Below are 21,256 nucleotides of genomic sequence, written 5' to 3'. Positions count from 1 at the left end.
TGCATGATTTGCCCAGAATTACATATTTTGTTTAAGTAGCAAAATGTCCCAGGCACAGATGTAAGAACTTGACCACATATCTTCACAGATATACTTCATATCAGTATTTGCTCGTGTTTGGGAGGCAAAAGGTTAAGTACTTGGTTTTCTAGCAAATCACATAATACAATAACATGACAGTGTATACATTGTTATATACATTGTTATACAACCAGGTCAAGCAAAACAATAATGTGATTATGCATTTATTTTGCCCATCCGTGATACAGGTTTTCCCGTGTAAAGCAAGAGAATTCTGTAGTGTAGTATATGAATGGACACTTTATTATTAATATGTAACAACAGTATAGTGTGCACAAACTCCTTTAATTGCATCTGTGATCTGTGGTGTTTACGTGTGGGTAAGGACACTGGGGCCTGTAATAAAGTCAACTTTACATAAAAAAGCTTTTGTCTGTAAAGGTTGCCTTTGAGCATGTGACTGCAATTAACTCTGCCCACCCTAAGCTCCACCTCCATGACCCGCCCACATAGGGCCCTTTATCACATGCTTCCCACTGAACCCTTTGCCTTAAATGTGCCGCTGATAACGGCTTTTTAAATGTTATGTTATTCCTCTTCATTCGCAGATATTCTACCTTACTGCCCGTGTCAAACCTTCCAATTGCCAACAGACGGATTGTGGAAGAGACATTGGAAGATTACCATAAGCAGTGTGTTTTCGCTCATCATTATCTGGGACGATCGCTATGGCCCTATATGTCTATTTGTGTTTCCGGCAATAAGGAGCAACATGCAAGCATTCATGATGTAAGAAACCACAGAAACAAGAACTTTCACCTTTCCAAATCCCAAAAAACTTGTCTTCTCCCACATGAACCATCAAGGACCATCAATCAATTATTTTGCTAATTTGTCATATGACAAATAAAGGACACAAAAGCACAGATAGCATTCTGCGCTCTAAGTTACCCACAAAATAAAAAAATCACTCGTTTCATGCAGCGGAGTTGAGGAGAGCCATCTCCGGTTCTGGCAGCACCTCAAAACCTTCCTCTTTGCTTCTGCTTTCTCTCCTCCTCTCCCCTGCTAAATTCCTGTCTGAAACTGAACTGAATCTGCAACTGGGCCACTCTCACCGATCTCGGTCCCTGGCCCAGCCACTCTCCCCTTGCACTGCCTCCGTTGGCAACCACTGCACTGCGGGACTGTCTCTGTATCCCTACAGCCCCGCCCCCAGCACTTGTCTGCACTTACCCTGCACTTGCCACCAGCTGGCCCTTATTATTTATCCTGTTATTCTACTGCCCCTGTACTGCACTTTCCCCTCTCCCTTTCCCCTTGCACTTTCCCCTCCCCCTCTGTCCATGCACTTGCACGATCTGAATGACACCTGGCCTAGTAGGATCGTTATCTGTCTTCCCTTTGTCCCCCCTCCCTGCCTCGTCGCGCCTTGAAACACTTGTGTATAGGCGCGTTACAAATGTCTTATCATATCATATCATTTCATATCATATTATAGCTTACACTTTCTTGTGAACATTCTTTGAAAAATAAAACCAATTGCAACATCACACACTATTGTTGAAGAATTAATGAAATATTCACTAAACAACTACTATGTATGACAAGACAGAGAATGTATGCTCTGTTTGAGCCTGCCTGTTTTATCTTATGTTTTTCTTCCTGTTACACAGACCTGGCTCATGACATGGCACGTTGGGCTACACTAGCCACAAACATAATCAAAATAGCTGGAGCAAATCGTTGGAATAACTAATGTCGGTTTTGGGGTTGAGTGTTTTGATGTATTGCTGCTGTGTCACTTAAACGTAGCGCAATCAATCCACGCATAACATTAGCACAAGTTGGCCGCGCCAAACACGTTCTTTTCGCATCTGAAAAGGTGAAGAAAACTAAGGTAAGATTAAGATGGCCAACCGTCCTGTATTTTCCGGGACTTACATGCATTGATGGTTTTGTCCCGCGATTTGCAGGCACCCTCTGCGGGCCGCCAAAGGTCACGAATTTGCCTTGGCCCCCTGCTTGATTAAAGCCTTTTCTGCCCTGAGCTCACACTTCTGTGTGGTAGTGTAAGCTCAGGGCAGAAAAGCACAAGTGCAGCTCTCCCAGGATGTGCATCATTTTAACATGTTGTTCTGTGTAACCAGAGCATTACAATTGCAGCAGTTAGACATCAATAGGCGCCAGGGGGAGATATTAGAAGGGACTTTTGTCCCTTAACAAATGTTAACTCGGAGTGATTAGAAGTGGCAGTGCAGCATGCTGTGTTTGAAATAAGACTATCATTTTGAAAGTCAAGTAAAAATGTTTTATCTCACACTAGTGTGCCTAGTACTACTGTGACATTTCATGTAGGATGGGAAAAATAAATTCATACTCATTTTGGTCAACATATTTCTATGACCAATTATAGTGTAAGGTTAGTTCATTGTCAGATGCTTCTTTTTTTGATGTTGCATGTGTTTCTTCCAAGAAATTTCTATAAAGAAAGCCTTAATAAATATGTATATCAAGTAAACCTTAAAATATTGTGGTCAACTGCCCATATTTTAAATGTGTGATGCTAAGCAAATCCTTTAATCCCTCAATATCTTATTTCACTACCTAACCAAAGTCTCTGATCTGGGGCAAACCATTTTAATCTCAAATTGTCTTATTTCACTCCCTAATGTGGAACAAGGGGAACGAATTACACTTTATGGAACTGCATGCATTTCAGTTCACTTCTGGTGCACTACCAAGTCTAAATTGTGCTGCAAAGGTGACCACCCTAGGTAAGATACATATGAAAAATGTTTACGATTGATCAACGTATGGTTATAACAACTTACCCAAACAATCTGTATAATACAAATGCACTCTGTACGCATATATGTCGAATCTATATACCAGTATCACAGTATTTGCATGCATGGCTGTATTACGTTGCAGTGGTTGTGGCCAGGGCCTAGACGCTTGGGTGCATGACCTCCGGCCATGCACCCAAGCGTCTAGGCCCTGGCCACAACCACTGCAATGTAATACAGCCATGTATGCAAACATCTGCCCAGTTACCACAACCCACAAACATAACACAGGCACCGGCTACCCTACCCACTTCAGTTCACATACTATTATACTAGTTCCAACCAAAGCACAAAATCTTCAGAACATAGTCTCTGCACCCAACACTGTAGTACATGCTCACAATCACCACAACGTAACACACCCATGCAACCAACAATCTGTACACTGCTCACAAACCACACACATAAGGCTACCTGCCTGAAACCTATTTGCAACCGGTGGGCAGACTCTTGGGCCATGCATCCAAGGCGCTAGGGGCTTATCACACAAAACACAGCATAATACACCCTATACAAACATACTCATATTATCTGCAATCCACTCCCCTTCCCCAATTAAGCTTGCCTGAAGTCACCACAGAAAGTGCTCGCCTGAGGACCTATCCTACCCTAATGAAGGCTGCCTGCAGTCACCACAGAAGCTACTTGCCTGAGGAGCTAACCGCGAACTGCCGTAGTATTCGCAGACACTGCGCACACACCACCGTCTTCTTCCACCTAAACAAATACATCATATGAATCATTTTTCACTCCCCCAATCTTTCAAGCCCCTCTTCCCACCACCAGATGCAGCAAAGCATGTTTTCGAGCCCCTTTCGCTGCCGCACTATCCTCGGATACAACATGGTGGGTGTTACCGAAAATTATGATGCACATCACGCTTCCCTTCACCAACCACCGGGCATGTCATATGTACACGGACATCACGCCATCCTCTGGGCCAATCAGAGTTATGACCGCAGAGCGAACATGGAAATGGGACACGAGAGCGGAGCCAGATATCACTAATTTTGTGTGACCTACATTTTACCTGTTTTAAAAAAACTTCTGGACGGATTTTCACCAAATTTACAAACACATACTTTGAGGACCAATGCACAACTCCTGCTGAAAATTTGGTAAAAATCCATACAGCGGTTTAGGCGGTAGGCGTGCCCAAAGTTTTTCTCCATGTAGTCTATAGAAACACATTTCTGTTTGGTACCACCCTATAACTTTACCCCCTGCACGAAACCTCACCAAACTCACCAAAACAATTCAGAGCGATCTGTATACTTCTTTTGCAAACTTTGGTGAGGATTTCTTCAGGGTGAGCGAAGTTATAAGCCACCCAAAAAGTGGTCTTCCCATGGGTTTAGCAACTTAACCATAACTACGCACCCGCTACCACGGGCCGTGTAAAATATATATAATGTATTCAAAGGTGGTCATATGGTTATGTTGAATAGAAAGCACCTCTTTTTGTGAATCAAAGGGTTATCGATCAAGAGGGGGGGCCTTCTTTTTCAAGTCCTCAAGTTAAGATATTTCACCAGACACGTAAGAGAGTCTCAGTGTTGGATCCATTTCTTTAGAATAAGCTGCCTCTTGGATACACTGCTCTTCATGGTCTAATAATCTTTCAGAAGACCCTGAGAATTGGTTTTCCTCGATAATCAGTGTTCATTCTTATTTCCAACAAGTGAGGAGTGTGTAGCTAGGAATAAGAATCAATACTGAGGACTGACGTAGGTGTGTGAGAAGGTGATGTGGGAAGAATGGCAAAATTCTGAAATGGATGTTGCATGGTGGTGTCCATTTTAGACAATCCTTATTTCCCCTGCTCAACCTTCATCTTCACTGCTTAGTCATCCTCCGTGCTAATCTGTCTCCATTGTTATTCCTAACGCCTCTGACAGCAGTAAGGAGGACTGAGACGTTATGAATGATTATGCGTGAGAAGAAGTGTGGGGAGAAAGATTAGGATTTTATTTAAATAGATTACTTGTAATGAATTAAACCATTTTAAATGTGATTTTATGATTTCCACTGGCCAATGTCACTTTCCATCATTCTGATTTTTTCACCCAGTCATACATTTACTTGTGAGAGTGGCACACTGGCATAGCAACACTTTACATTTCGGATCTTCGTGCTACATGGCAGACATTTTGGCAGCAGTATTTTGGTAAAAGAAAAACTGACAGTTCATTCAAGCTGCTGGACATTTACACGGAGTAATCTAAGCAGGGCTGAAAGATAGAAGGAGACATTTTGTCCATGTACTACCTTTTAGTATCCACTGGAGCAACATCCTTATAAGAGGCTGCCGGGTGGAGGAATGATGTGTGTAGTGACCCTCATTTTATGGCCTGGTATGGTCCATCCTCGGGACCATATCCAATCAGGTCTCAGGGAGTACCTGAAACTCCTATCAGGGCCATCTTTGTGTCAGTCATATTCTGGGCAATGATTCATCTGGACACAATGCCACTGAAAAGGTATGTTTTCCAGTGCCGGCGAGGTCGCTGTTGAAGCACCTACGTATAGGTCACGGCCTTATGATAATGTGATATGTTGCTGCAGGCTGAGCTGAGCATCCCACACTCAACTCAAACATCCTCGGTGAAATGCATGGAAAAACACTACTACGCAGTAACTATTGTTTCAGGTCTGAGGTTTTCCCCCTTTGCATAATAATAGCTGTGGTACGATCAATTAAGGAACATAGTAATGTGAAAGATAACTTGCACTATTTTTTTATCTGACGTTGGGTTCTTTATTTTTATATTGTGGCTGCATGTTACTTGGAAAGATGAACCGGTATTTAAAGTGGCAGTTATGCATTAATGCTGAGCATGTTGAACAAGGCCGAAAAGCTGGGCTACTGAGGTGGGGATGTCTGGTCCGCATTCACTTTGTTTACTCTGCAGGCGCAGCACATTGCTGCCACTGCAGACGAATCAATGTGAACGAGGCCAAGACAGCCCCCACCTCAGTAGCCACCCCCCTCAGCCTCGTTCAACATCACAGTTCAGATGAATGCAACCTGCTTGATGCTCTGTCTGCAAATCCAATTTTCCCTACAGTTCAGCAGAAATAAACAATGATCAGAGAGGCTGGGAGGCTAGAGGGGTTCAGTAAACAGAGTGTGTATCATTTGACCTCAGGTCAGAGCATCTGAGAGGCCATTAGTCACCTGGAGCAGGGCTCTGACAGCTGAAGTGTGTGGGGAGCTACAATCAGATGGCTTATCATCCAATGTATCCCTTGAAAGGAGGGACAGGCAGTCTGTGTATGCCCTTCTGCCGCGGCTATCCCTCCATGCATGCATCATGCTTGATACTGCCTGCATCACCTACAAAGCAGTCTCAACCAAAACAACACTCTATTTTTCCGAAAAACCTGCCGTCTCCGGTGGCTACCACACCACAAGAAGCCACAACATCACTAGGATGTAAACAAAGACCAGAAAGAGGGAAAACAAAAAGAAGCGTGGCTTTTCCTGCTGTGCACGCCATCTCTACAACAAGTTACCAATGCAGATAAGACTTCCTCCCTCCATTCTACACTTCAGGAAGGACCTGAGGCCACACGCTTCAAATCACATCAGAACATTAACTAATGACTCCACTCAGTGGTCGAAGTGTGTGAAGAAAGTAGTGGAACTATGTTCCCTGCTTGTGGGCCCTGCTCCCCACAAACCCCATTGCCAGGCCCCCTCCCACGCGCAATACAAAACCCCAAACAAACACATCTGCTGTTTAAAGGAATAGTTCTTTCAGAAATATTATTGGGCAAAAAGATGGCCAATAATAAAACAAATATCTAAAATATCTTTTTTTTTTAAGTCCCTATGGAAAGTTTCGAGCAAATGAAGCTCAAACTTTAAAATTGAAAGCACTAGGGGGCATCCAGTTTGTGAAATGGATGCCACCTGTGCTTGCGTTTGCGGCACTAATGAAGCAAAAGCCAGCCAGCTGTAGTAAACAAAAGCTACCACTGGGTGGCTTTTGCTTCATTGGTGCCGGACGCGGAGGACGGGGACCAGAAACTACAGGCAGGAAAGCTGCAGCTGCATCTCGGTAAGTGCTATTTTTTTAAAAAATAAGCACTAGCTGCATTTTTTTTCTACGAACCGAAGCGTTTTTGAAACACAACCGCGTTGTGTTTCTGCCTGCCGTGGCTATCACTTTGGGTCTTCGGTGCTCCCCCTCCGGTGCCCCCGGGGGAGCACCGGAGACCCAAAGTGAAAGCCAAGGCAGGCAGAAAAACAAAGCGGTTGTGTTTCCATGCCGCAGTGTTTCTGCCTACAACAGCTTTCACTTTGGAGCTCTCGGGCTCCCCATGGGAAGCGAGAAATGCTGCAGTGAGAAGCACTGCAGCATTTCTAAACACCCACGTTGTGTTTCTGCCTGCAGCGGCTTTCACTTTGGAGCTCTCGGGCTCCCCATGGGGAGCCCGAGAGCTCCAAAGTGAAAGCCGCTGCAGGCAGAAACACAACGCGGGTGGGAGCCCGAGAGCTCCAAAGTGAAAGCCGCTGCAGGCAGAAACACAACGCGGGTGTATAGAAATGCCGCAGTGTTTCTGCTTACAGCAGCTTTCACTTTGGAGCTCTCAGGCTCCCCGTTGGGAGCCTGATAATACAACATTGTTGTATTTCAAAAACGCTGCGGTTTTTCTTTCTTAGTTTCTCAGGCTCCTCCGAGCAGGAGGAGCCTGAGAAACTTAGAAAGAAAAACCGAAGCGTTTTTGAAACACAACCGCGTTGTGTTTCTGCCTGCCGTGGCTATCACTTTGGGTCTTCGGTGCTCCCCCTCCTGTGCCCCCGGGGGAGCACCGGAGACCCAAAGTGAAAGCCAAGGCAGGCAGAAAAACAAAGCGGTTGTGTTTCCATGCCGCAGTGTTTCTGCCTACAACAGCTTTCACTTTGGAGCTCTCGGGCTCCCCATGGGAAGCGAGAAATGCTGCAGTGAGAAGCACTGCAGCATTTCTAAACACCCACGTTGTGTTTCTGCCTGCAGCGGCTTTCACTTTGGAGCTCTCGGGCTCCCCATGGGGAGCCCGAGAGCTCCAAAGTGAAAGCCGCTGCAGGCAGAAACACAACACGGGTGGGAGCCCGAGAGCTCCAAAGTGAAAGCCGCTGCAGGCAGAAACACAACGCGGGTGTATAGAAATGCCGCAGTGTTTCTGCTTACAGCAGCTTTCACTTTGGAGCTCTCAGGCTCCCCGTTGGGAGCCTGAGAGCTCCAAAGTGAAAGCCGCTGCAGGCAGAAACACAACGCGGGTCTTTAGAAATGCTGCAGTGTTCCTGCTTACAGCAGCTTTTACTTTGGAGCTCTCGGGCTCCACATAGGGAGCCCGAGAGCTCCAAAGTGAAAGCCGCTGCAGGCAGGAACACAACGTGGGTGTTTAGAAATGCTGCAGTGCTTCTCACTGTGGCAGCTTTCGCGTGAAGTCTCCTGGACTCCTCCAACCCTGACAGAGTGCCGGAGACTCCAAGCGAAAGCTGCCGCAATGAGAAATACAACGTTTTTGGATTTGTAAATGCTGCAGTATTTACAAATCCAAAAACGTTGTTATTCTCAATGCGGCAGCTTTCGAAGGAGTTTCCTGGACTCCATCAGGGTTGGGGGAGTCCAGGAGACTCCATGCGAAAGCTGCCGCTGTCAGAATACCAACGTTGTTGTATTTGTGATTGCCGTGGTTTTCCAAACACGGCAATCACAAATACAGCAACGTTATATTTTTAATTGGTGCACCTCGGCTTTTTGCCTTCATTTTACATTTTCTGTGCTTCCCTGGGCTTGGGGAGCACAGAAAACGTAAAATGAATGTCAAGGCAGCCTCCTCAGCCCTGCTCAGGCTGCAGTAAGCAAAATCTCCCAGTAGGGGGCTTTTGCTGCTTGTTTAGTGCCGCAAATGCAGAGCCGAGGAGGCTGCCTGCAATCACAAAATGGATGCCCCCTAGTGATTGTAATTTTAAAGTTTGAGCTTCATTTGCTCGAAACTTTCCATAGGGACTTAAAAAATATATATTTTAGATATTTGTTTTATTATTGACCATCTTTTTGGCCAATAATATTTTCTGACTGAACCATTCCTTTAAGGGACTGTCCAGTGCAGCGCGCTGAAGTGTAAGTTTCAACTGCTTCCTACACTTTTATTTTAAAACGAAACCGTTCCTGAATGGTTCTGTAAAAAATAAAAGTATGGGAAGGAACATTAAAACTTAATTTAAATAGTAGAGGAGCACCGCTACCAACCGCTCCTGCCCACTTTGACCACTGACTCCACTCAACTATATCCTTCCCCTCCCACCTGGAGTGCTCCCTTCCCTTTTCCCCTGCTCATTCCTACTCCTCTGCTACGTCTGCACCCTACTTGTAACCCCCTCGGTTCATCCCTCTGTGCAGCACCCTGTTGCTTCCCAGCTAAGTTTGCATTTTAAAAATCCCATACAAACATACATACATCTGCTGTGCACTGTCTCAGCCGCAAGATAAGCAGGCCTATTACAGCTGTTACCTCATCGGAGGGCTCAGCAAAGGACTGCAGAGCTCTGACTGGAAAACAAACTAAATGGAAATTCTTGTGTTTCTTCACGAGCCACCACATTCACGTTTGCCTTTATGTAATAGGAAACTGAATCAAATATTCTACTCAGAGTCTATTTTTCGGGTGCACGGGGGATGGTAAAATATAGTTTTACACTGAGCTTTATTCTGCGATTTTGCTACTTTAAAACACTGTTCAAAGAGTAAATAGAAAGATTCACTAGACACTTTCAACTTTCTTTGCAAATTTGGGAAAAAACTCTCTCTAAACTGAAATTTGTTTCCCCAAACCAAACCCTTTTTTGTCTTATAGTCCCACCACATAAATTACTATAAGAATAATTATAAAATAATATTTTTTGCGATTTTTCCTTTGCACTTTCCTGTTGCCTAACAATTACACACCAATAAAGGTGTTAAAACTCAGTTTAAGGACCATATTTTCTTGTAAGATATCTACTTACCCATTTGCTGATAAGCACCAACCACACATCAAACACATAATCTTACAGCATGTAAGAACTGCAGACATTGATTTAAAATAAGTTTAGGCCATACCTTTCTCCCTAACTGCATTTTGTTTGACTTAGTCCTGCAATTTTACATTTTTGCCGGACCTTCCGTTTTTCAGGATTATCATCACGTTTCTTTCTACCTGGTTTTAGTTTGCACTACTTTCTTTCAGGCTTTCTTTCTTTGTCTGTTAAATTATGTCAGCATATCAACCTATGTTCCATCTCATATATTTTTTGTAAAGCGCTTCCGTGTGAAGGGGTTTAGAAACAACAAATAAACAAACAAAAATAAACAATAAGCAAACTGCAATTGGTGAATGCCTTTATGTATAACAGAATTTCGCATATCACAAAATGTACATACAAATGTGGTATGATCCCTGTCGCCTACCCAGCTTGAGAGTGAGAGAGTGAGAATGCAGCTAAACGACAGATAAAACAAGTGTTGACAAAGCCAGTAGTCTTAACTTGTATATGTGCATTATATGGGCATTTTCCAGCAGGGCATTTTCCAGCATACACCATGGACCTCATTTCAGGTTTGCCGGGTTGCTGGCGGTAAATCCACCAGGATACAGGCAAACTGAAATACTGGTACTGGCACTCGGTTCACCGGTATTAATGCTGGGTTGCAAGTGCCGGTGTCAGTGGTAAATCATGATTCCGTGGAGTCCCATTGGACTCCATGGGGGGATTTGCCTGTATTACCAGCATCGGTATTACCGGTGCGGTAATACCAGCTATTTTTGTCAGTAAGATGCAGGAATTACCTCCAGCTCTTCGCTGGAGATAATTCTAGAACCTCACTGGCAAACTTGTAGTTGGCCAGTGCTGAAACATGCTGGTATACAGTAATACCAGCACGTCAATTCCGCACCGGCCAACTTGTAATGAGGACCCATGTGTCCACTCTTGTTACTCAGCTACTCCCATCATTGGACCGGTATCATAAACCTGGCATATGAAGTTAGAACATGATTTGGACGCTGGAATACGGCACTTCATTGCAAACCGTGTGATCCTAGTCAAATCACTTTACATACTTGTCTCTAAACTGTAAAAATGAACAATATAATAGAAAACCCTCTATAAAATGTGGTGTACTCCAGGCTAGGTGAGAAAGACAAGAACTTTATTTTGTATACAAAAACAACATGCTGATGATTACATATAGCCCATCCTCCAGTTGGTTCCACTGTCTTCTCACTCATCTTCACCACATGCAAGTAATGTCCTTGTCTATCATGGAATGCTACAAAGCAATTGGCTCACATCAACTGGCACCACCCTACCGTCAATCCTAACCATGTGACATGCACCTGGTTATCAACATGAACTCAGTGGGAAGCTGTGAGGTCAGCTTGGTCCTGGAGAACAAAGCAGCCATTTTCTAACACCAGACACGTTGGCATCAACCTCATGCCCTCCCTACTGTACGGGCATCATTCTTAGCTCTCCTTGGCACAAAATATAGATCATGACGTTCTCCGCTTTTCCCTTTATCAGATCCCCTCCTCAAGAGGGAAACTAATGTCCCACTAATCAAAACAAAGGGTGGTCTGGGAGTCTCTCTACCAGCACAAACACATCCCAATGACCTATTCTTGGGTGGATGGCCCCTGGGAGAGACTCTACCAAGTCTTTAGCTGCTGTCCCTTTCACAGAGAAGAAATGGCCCTGCATATCATTCTTTGTCCTGCCCTGGGGAAGTCCAGCACTGAAATGCTAGGCAATTCTTCTCTGAACAAGAGTACCAACAGCAACCCCATATTCGTGTTTCAGCCTTGTTGGGCATCATCAGTGAGGTGGAGCTGTGCCTCTCTAAGAACAGTGAGCAAGGGGTCCACGTCTGGATCACCCTGGTAACTTGGGGTGAGACCCAAAGTTAATTCATATAAAACAAAGGGGGGTCGGGAGTCTCTCTAACAGCACGAACACAGCTCAATGACCTGTTCTTGGGTTGATGGCCCCTGGGAGAGACTCTACCAAGTCTTTAGCTCACTGTCCCTTTCACAGAGAAGAAATGTCCCCGCATATCAGTCTTTGTCCTGCTCTGGGCAGTCCAGCACCGAAATGCTAGGCAATTCTCCTCTGAACAAGAGTACCAACAGCAACCCCATACACATGTTTCAGCCGTGTTGGGCATCATCAGTGAGGTGGAGCTGTGCCTCTCGAAGAACAGTGAGCAAGGGCTCCACGTCTAGATCACCCTGGTAACGTAGGGTGCAAAAAGAATTTAAAGCCCATTTCCTGGATATCTGGTAGTTCAAATAGAGTGACCGTCATACTGGGGGGGTCTAGTGTCATAAATCTTGATTCAAGTTTTTGTATAGCAATACCCCTGCCTTCGCCCTTCACTTCTTTGGATGAACGCAGTGTTAGTTTGTGTCATGACTGTCGTGCATATATATATTACATCCTGCATAGTTCAATTGCAACACTAATGGTTAACTTCCTCCTATATGATTTAACACTCCCACCAATTGCCCCCGCCCATGACAGACACCCCTGCCCCCTACACTGTCCTGTGCTCATTTCCATATTTGAATATATTTTTGGGAATCTAAATCGTCTACGGGGGCAGTGGTCCGAACGTGCATCCCAACATTAGTGTACTGTCTACTAGTGTCCTAAGTACATGGTCATCCTGCCCTATTCTCCTCCAACTCCATGACATCCTGGGTTCTGTAATCTACTTTCACGAGGGCATCACACACAATATTCTTCTACTGCTACATTCGATGTTCTCTATAAAGTTCTAGGCTCTACTATGGGGTCAGGTCCAGAAGTCTCTCCTAGAATGCACTGCACCTACCCAAAGACTCCTGATCCACTTCAGCTCCTGGATTTGTGAATACAATCTCAAATAAATGCAGTTGGCAAAAATAATGTCTACGAGATACAAAAGTCCATCATTTCATAGGAATGTTATGAAAACTGTAGCTTTACTTTTGAAACCAAGCACAGAGTAATTCAGGTGTGGTCCGGTACATCTGTAGGCGATGTTAAATGCATTTATCCTTTATTGAAAGTTTAATCAATAAGTCTGTTCCGGAAAGCACAGCGAGCTCTGTTTGCGCTTAAAAAGCTATCTGCAATGCTCAGCACCTGTATTATGCTGACTTATCATTAAAGCTTTCCTGTGCCACAGGAACAACTTTGACAATTATAGTATTCTGGAACTAGCCCACACTACAACTCACACAATCATTCCAGTGCAAATATTAAAGCTGAAACTGCTTTTCTGAATACCAGTTTGTAATGGTGACAGAAGCCACTGAGTCAAACTAAGTAGGACACCATTTTGTGGCCGACCTGCACAACACATTTATACAAAGCCATTTAACTGGGGTGAGCAGCTATAAACCAATTGGTTTTGGGGTTCATGTCAAGGTGATAGGATATATAGGAGTACGTGTGCTCTAGGATGCTCAGCAGAGGACACAGTTGAGTCAGTACAGGAACAATGGGGTTTATCAGGAAAAGGGTTGGCACCCAAGAGTCTGCCCACTGGCTGCAAATAATGTAATAGTATGTGTGCAGAAGTGGGCAGGGTGTGTGGCAGCTGGTTTATTGGACTGTCCTGAGATTCCTGAGTGTATGAGAGTGTGTGCAGTGGGTGCAAGTAGTGTAATAGTATGTGAACTGAAGTGGATAGGGCCTCAGGCCGCTGCCTTATGTGTGTGGGTTGTGGTCAGTGGGCAGATTTTTGGATGCATGGCCATATTATGCTGCAGTGGGTGTGGCCAGGCCCGAGACTCTTGGGTGCATGGCCGGAGGCCATTGGTCACACACCCAAGAGTCTAGGGCCTGGCCACAACCACTGCAGCATACTACGGCCATGCACTCAAGAATGTGACACTGGCATATGGGTTGCATAAATATGTATACATAAATGCCATTTGCTGATTACAAAGAAGCATACCACCAATAATAATGTATTCACTGTATATATTGTTGAGGCACTGTTCAACTTTTTTTTTTTAACTCAGTGTAGCATACCGTTGAAGTAGCAATAGCAGATTTCAATATTGTGGCATGTGGAAATGCAGTAGAAAACTTTGTTTCTTTGTAATAAAAGAAAACGTAACATGTTAGGGGAGGGACTTCATAATGTTGTTTTGCATTCCGTTTCAGACATGTATGTACTTTGTGGACCCTCACAATTAGTACTTTACAAGTAATATGCTTTAAACAAGTGTACTGTGCAATGTGCTCAGTTCCTGTGTTTGTTTGCATAGTCATTGGGTCTGTGGCAGAATAAATCCATGCAGGATTAAAAAAAAACGTCTACCTTCATGTGTTGTTATGTGGCACACCCTTTTTCATTGACATGTCCAGAACATACAGGAATGTTTAAGGTGCAAATCTATGTGGTCTTGCTGTTAAAAGTACTGTTGCAGTAGGAGGAATTGAAATGGTGTATGATTTTCCTTTTGGAAGTGGTGGTACTATGGTTGCAGTTAAATAACAGTTGGCATATTCTAACTGTTTATCTGTTTCCTCATTTTAGCAGTATCAGTTTATGCGTTTGATTGTTGTTGGTGTTTAGTAAGTACTGTAGTATCGTAAACTAATATTGCAGGATCGTGGGGGCAGTTAGATACCTGTTGGCATATTTATACTGTTGGTAGTTTGAAAGTTGTTGAGGGTATGTTTGTAGCACTGTGATTGCTGAAGGTTGATTTTGGCAGTTCGACCGCTGGAAGAAATATTATAGTACTGCGGGTGCAGTAAGATACCAGTTGGTGTATTCTGATAGGTTATACTTAATAAGTGATGCAGGGTTTCCTTGGAAGAACTTTCATTTTTGATGGTGGATTTCAAATTGTGTAGTAATGGGAAGTAATATTGTAGCATTATGGTAGCAATTAAGATACCAGTTGGCGTATTCTAACCGTTTACAGTTTCTCTGTTTTACAGGGTATGTCTTCAAGCCTGTTCATTCTTGTTGGCAGATTTCCATTTTTCACTATTGTGAAGTGCCTTTGCAGTATATGGGTGTAGTTACATGCAGTTGCGTATTTATTGCAGTGGAATGGGCATTGTTAGATAGCTGTTGCCTTATTCTAACAGTTGGTCGTTTCACAGGTCATTGAGGACAGTTTGTAGACCCTCATAATCAGTAATTTTCTTTTTAAGTACTATGTGGGAAACAATATTAGTGTGTCCTTTCCACAGTTGTTGTTTCTGTGACTGTAATCATTGGGTCATTGGGGAAAAAAATGTACAGCAGTGCAACTGATGTCCTAATGGGCCAGTTGGTGTATGCTAAGTTGCTCCATTTTCACACGGCAGATGGTTATTTTTTCGTTTCGCAATTACATATCTGTTGGTGGGTATTGGGCAGTAGGCTATGCTTCATTTGTAGATCAGTGAGTACATTTTGGTTTCAAGAATATTAAATAGACATTTGAAGATTTGCTGGTAATCTCTGCTTGAGAGTAATGGAAGTATCATTGCATTCAAACCACCCACATTTCTTTTTAATGTATGCAGTATAGTGACCTGCAGTTGTTGTGGTGCCTGTGTGGTAGATTATGCCTACTGTTGTGAAGGTTTTCTTGCCAAGTGATACTTGCCCATGTGTGAAGCTAGTAAGCTTGTAGTTGTTTTTGGTACCATCTGCATTGTATCGTAAAAGCATTACTATTACGTATTGGCTATGTGATTGTATCTGTAAGGTAGAACGGTTGTCTGAATTGCTAGTAGTAGATAATAAGCCATGGTTGCATTTTGTACCAGCTGTTGAAATGGAATGGATTCACAGTTAGTTATAGATACATACACAAAGCGCTCGTTAGGGACATGTTCCTGTCCCACATGGCTGAAAAGAGTGCATGTATGTTTCCACATGTATGAAATCTAGAAGATTTCATTTATAGGTATGTTTTTGCTTTTTAGTACTTGCAGTAAGTACATTAGACGTTCTTTTGGATCTTCTTGAGTGTTTATAGTGAATCTCACCATTCCCACAAAGTAGTCCAATGCCTGCCTTATTCCTGAGACACTGTAAGTGTTGTCAGAATTGTTTGTTGCATTTCTACGAGGGAGTAGCATTTGCAAACACAACTGGTCTGCACCGTTTAAGTAAATGTTTTCAACGATTGAAGGCAATTGGAATAGAATATTGATTGCTACATTTGCATAGCAATTTACACCAGTTGTGTTGAAAATTTGAATGGACCAGACAGTTCTGTGTCTGAACCATTTGATGGAAGTACACATGCTTTTTTTGAAGCAGTACTTCTCTTTGTTTGTGCAGTTGGGTATGCATTTGCCTTTTTCAGTACATCCTTCTGTGGTTGTGGCCATTGATGGAGTACGAGCTGCTTTCAATCTATGGTGGTACTGTTGGGAGATCACGTATAAGTTGTGTTTTAGTCATGTACTAGTTTTCTTTTACAAAGTTTTCCTTTTTCAAGAACAGGGTACATTTTGAGATGGGATGTGTCGAGTGTACGTAGTCTGTTGTACTCTAAGATGCAAGGAACGTCAGCCTTGACTTTGCTTGCATCAAAATTGACTATAAATAGTCCTTCAAGTTTAGGTAGGTGTGACAGTGCTACGTAACTCATGCCTTCTTTAAAGACTGTGCTTCCAATGTCAATCAATGCTTGATCTAGGGTTAGACCTTGTGATTTATGAATACTGACTGCTTATGCTAGAGACAGAGAAAACTGTTCTCTGCGTACATACATGTCTTTGAAAAGAAGGAATTGGGATGTTGAACGTACTATCCTTTTAACTTCTGAAATTTTGTCAAAGTGGATGTTGACAAACTGAATGCTGTTGTCACATGGGTAAGTCTGGAAGCCAACAACTGTACCAAGTGCTCCATTAACTAAACCTTGCTTCACGTCAAGGTTATGCTTTAGCATTACTCTATAGTTTTAACACAATGTCAACATTTTCTCCAAACCAGCTGCGTTGGAGATAAAGTTTTCTAAGCTATTTAGTCGTGCTGTGGCTTGTTGACACATAGGTACTGTCATACCGTGCACGTCCAGTTTGTATGTGGAGTAAATTTACACTATTGGTTGCATTTCCTTTTTCAATATTGTTTCATTGAATTGTGCACAGCTTGCTATGGTCAGCATTAAGGACATACATTTTACATGTATGTGTGCTAATTGTTCCATGATATCAGTAGCAGATCTGTTATGCCCGTATAGCTCATGGATGCATCTGCTATTTAAGATACACTGTGCTTCCTTAGAAAGCACATCAATCCGAATGCTTTTCAAAATGTTAGCATAGGTGAGGACTGCAGACTGATGCATGTTTTCAGTTAGTTCTCTGTATTGGAAATGTTGCCAGAGATTTATATTTCCTATGCTGCCAAGTGTGTTATGGCACAGTTTGTGTCCTGAGGTTTTAAAAATAGGTTCACCTTTCACTAGTGTTAATTGAAGGAGATCTCTGAAAAAGATATTGTGTTTTCCTCCAAAGAATGTTTCGTAGTCTGTTTTAAAGACCTCTTGCAATCTGAGGTGAATCAAAGCCAACATTAGGTTGGAGACCATGTTCACTTCATCTATTAGGAGCATTTTCATTTGTTTCAAAACTCTGCGTAGCTCCATAGCAGTTTCTGCTGAAAGTTTGTAGTAGTCTAATTTGTTTTGGTGTTCTACTGGAAGGAGTAGCAATCGGTGTAAAGTAACACCACCTATGTTGTAGGCAGCTAAATCCTCGGGGGCGGTTACAACAACTGAAAGCTTATTGCAGGTTGGGCTTTGGAAGGTACCGAGGGAAGAAACTTAACCCAGGATTTGGAGGATTATTTCCCTCCTGAAGGAAGTTGGAAGGGAAGTTTCCTGGGGCAGTACTCACCTGGTTGGACCCCCTTCCTGAGCCAGGGGAGTCCATACATATCCTAAGATAGGTCTGTTGCCCTTATACCGGGGATGACATAATTGGCAGAGTTAGAGATCACATTGGTGGGATTACCTACCTGACTACCTCCTGCTGCTGATTGATCAGAAGGTCTTCTTTGCCTCTTATCTGGCTGGTTTTGAGAAGGTGTATTTTTAGCCCCCACATTTCTAGGTCCAAAATAGGGGCAACCTTCACCTCTGCCACCTTAGCAGCAGCGGGGTGTTGGTTGGTTTGGGGTTTTTTGTTTGGTTTTTGCTTTCTGCAGGTTTTTGGACCTCATAGATCCGGGTAGCCTACTCTAATACCCAGTCCAGGGTCCTGTTGTCGTGAAATTGCCTTACCAGCTGTGTCATTATATATTTTCGGTGCGCATGAAAATAGGTGGTTATAAATTCTCTACTATTCGTCCGCACCTACCTGGTAGTTTGTGCAAAGGCGCATTGTAGCTACTGCACAAATTCTCTTGGTGCCTGATCCTCTCCAGACTGCAGATTTTAGGCTGCTTTGCAAGCCTACTGGGGGTTTCTGTGGACGGAAAAGTGCTTCAAGATGGCTACCTTGAATGGTTCTGGTCTTCCAGGCCCGCAAAGAAGCTGGAGGACTCCGGAGAAAATGTCCATTTGGCATAGTCTATGCAATTCTGACTATTTTTGATGTTAAAAGAGTCCATCATCTGTTCATAGAGCTCCAGATGTTGCCAGGCAGAATATATTGCATTTTTGTGATATAGGGTCATGAAATTCCTAATAGCCTTAATGTGCCTGAGGGGGTCTTTCACCAGAGCTCTCTTTTGTTTATTGGCCTTCTTTTGTCGCTTCACCTGAGTCTACTTGCCCTCAGACTCGGAGCTGCTACTGTTTTAGGTCCCCTCGTTATCTTCTACTCGCTCCCTGATTCTTTGAGCTTGTGAGTTGCTCTCAGAATGGTGGGGCCTAGTTCCTTCTCCCCTGTTGTGCCTTGGGCTCTCTGGGTCACTCCCTTTGGACTCAACTGTTTCGCACAGGAGAGTGGTCTTCTGACTCCTCTCTGTTTTCATGGTTGGTGGAGAATCCCCGCCCCCACTGCCCTGGAGAATCCCCCCCTCAATTCATGCTCTTTTTGTTCTGCAAAGCGAACCAAATGGTCCCTTTGTAGATGAAGCTTCTGTAGGTCTAGCTCCCTGAGTTCCTCCTCATAGGAGTCTTCCTGATCAGATATATTGGCCATAATACTTTGGAATCTGTACAGGGACGCATGTCCATCAATTTCTGATAGGTGGGGACCTGCCTGTTAAGTCATGATGGAACTACTAGAGTCTGGCTGCCTCATGATTCCCGGTTCTTGTGAGCTGGTGGGCATAAAGTTAGCAGTAGCTGGTACATACCAGGTTGTAAATGGTTTTGAGGCCCTTGGTACAGATGGTATCACATTGTGATCAGGGGTGGTCCTGTCCCTCTTAAATTGTTCAGGGTCCCTCAAGTTTTGATTTAGCCCAGTATACTCTTTTTCTAATAGCTCCAGTTTCTCCCTCTCAGCCCCTATTTCCTGATGGTAGGCTAAGGCCTGAACCTTTTGCTCAGCTATCAGGTGTGGGATGTATTTACCCATGCATCCTAGCCCTACCTCAAAACTGTGCAGTACTGACATGAAAACATCATGATGACCAGAGCTTCCCAGAAAATGCACCGGGAAATGCAGGAAGAATAGGCTGCCACCCATTTTTGCCGATGTTATGGGCACAGAAGGACGCTGCCTAAAACCACCATTGGACTACCCGCACAGTAGTCTGAAACCATTGTTTTGACCCATGTGGAATCATTAGACGGGGTAAATATGGGGATTAAGCTGTCGCTGCCCATCATTTTGCCCCAGAACAAAAATAAATAACTGGAGTGGGTAAAGATGGGGATGCGCTGTCGCCGCCCATCATTTCATCCCAGAATCCAGGACAGCTGCGCAGTTGTGCGCACACCAAAATGGTTACCTAACTTGCCACCCACCAGTGTAAAGAAAGGTCTTTGTTGACAAAATCCACTTTTACTGATGTCAAAAAGTTGCTGAAATCGTGACTCATTGGACCACTTTAAAGATTCAACCCTTTTTGTGTGTGTTTAGAATGCATTAATCCAAGAAAATCCCAAAGTTGCATGCAGTGCCAACAAAATCCTCTAGGCGGCACTAGCGGTCTAAACTCTGACTGGAGAACTGAGTGCAGTTGCTGTACAAAGGGATTTGACTCAGCTGACTTCAAAGGCTGCATTTTAATTAAAAAATTAGCCACATGCTGTTCCCAGAGGCCTGAAGCCTGGGAAACCCTCTCACCTCTAGAAGCTTCACACCAGGAGTTAGAATCTCACATGACCTCTTGATTGATAGAAGGCAGACTGGCTGGGAGCTTCCCAGAGACCACACAAAGGACCCTTTCCTCTGAAAGGAATATGTTAATTCTGAACTGTTTAATGTCAACAAAGCCCTGCCTGCCCAGAGGACTGACCCACCCAAGTCTTGGAGGCGGACCTCAACACTCTGAGGATTGAATTGAAAGGAATATATATATTTTACAAAAACACTGATAACTCTTTGTAATCAAATGACAGAAATGTATAACTTTGAGAGCTTTAATTAAGAAAATGTACCTTTCATTCAAGGCCAAACTCGAATTTGAGTGATGTTCTGGGGCAAAACCCCATTGTTTATTAATATTACAGACTCCCTGTTTCAGCTAGACAAACGAAAATGCATTGGTATGTGGGTAGATATGTGAGGAACAGTTGTGTAAAATTTAATGGAGATCCAATGTTGTGCAGCACATGAATAAGTGCTAGAAGTGGCCGTTTTTGAATGCAAGCTCTTAGGATGAACACATTTGGACAGAGACATGGCTAAATTCAGCCACACCATGTATATGTGATTTTAATCAAATGTGTACCTGTGCAAATATGTTTTTAGGTCAGATATAGATTGTGTATAAAGTTGACAGGGGTGGGTTCTCTGTATCATAAACAGACCTCATCATGATGACACTTCATTTCATTCCCCCAATCAAGTAAGGGATGAAAGCTGGACCAATGGCAAGTGGAGAGGGGCAAGGCTAGTGATGCGACACACACACCCACTTGGAGAACATATAAATGGACCACTGAAACTTAGGTAGGGACCTAAAATTCCATTTGCTGCAGCGCACTTTGCCGGACCATACAACATCCAGAGATCCAGACTTCAAATTCATCCACCTCCTGAAAGCCAAACTAGAGACTTCAATCTATCCAGAGCAGAGAGACCCAAAGAACCGGTGCCTAGCAGAGACCAGACCCGAGGGAACGCAGTGCTGTGCCTAGCAGAGACCAGACCAGGCGCTGTGAGCAGAACCCGGAAAGACCTGACCAGACTGTTGACCAGATCGTGACAAAGCCGCTTTTCCGGTTCAAAATCTCTTGTGAGTACTCAGCCAAACTCAGAACACATCTCTTAGTTAAAT

This window comes from Ambystoma mexicanum, chromosome 8 (genome assembly GCF_040938575.1).
Source record: "Ambystoma mexicanum isolate Mex_15411 chromosome 8, UKY_AmexF1_1, whole genome shotgun sequence".
In the NCBI taxonomy this organism is placed as follows: Eukaryota; Metazoa; Chordata; class Amphibia; order Caudata; family Ambystomatidae; genus Ambystoma; species Ambystoma mexicanum.
The sequence above is the reverse complement of the archived record's forward strand: the minus strand, read 5'-3'. Positions refer to the sequence as shown.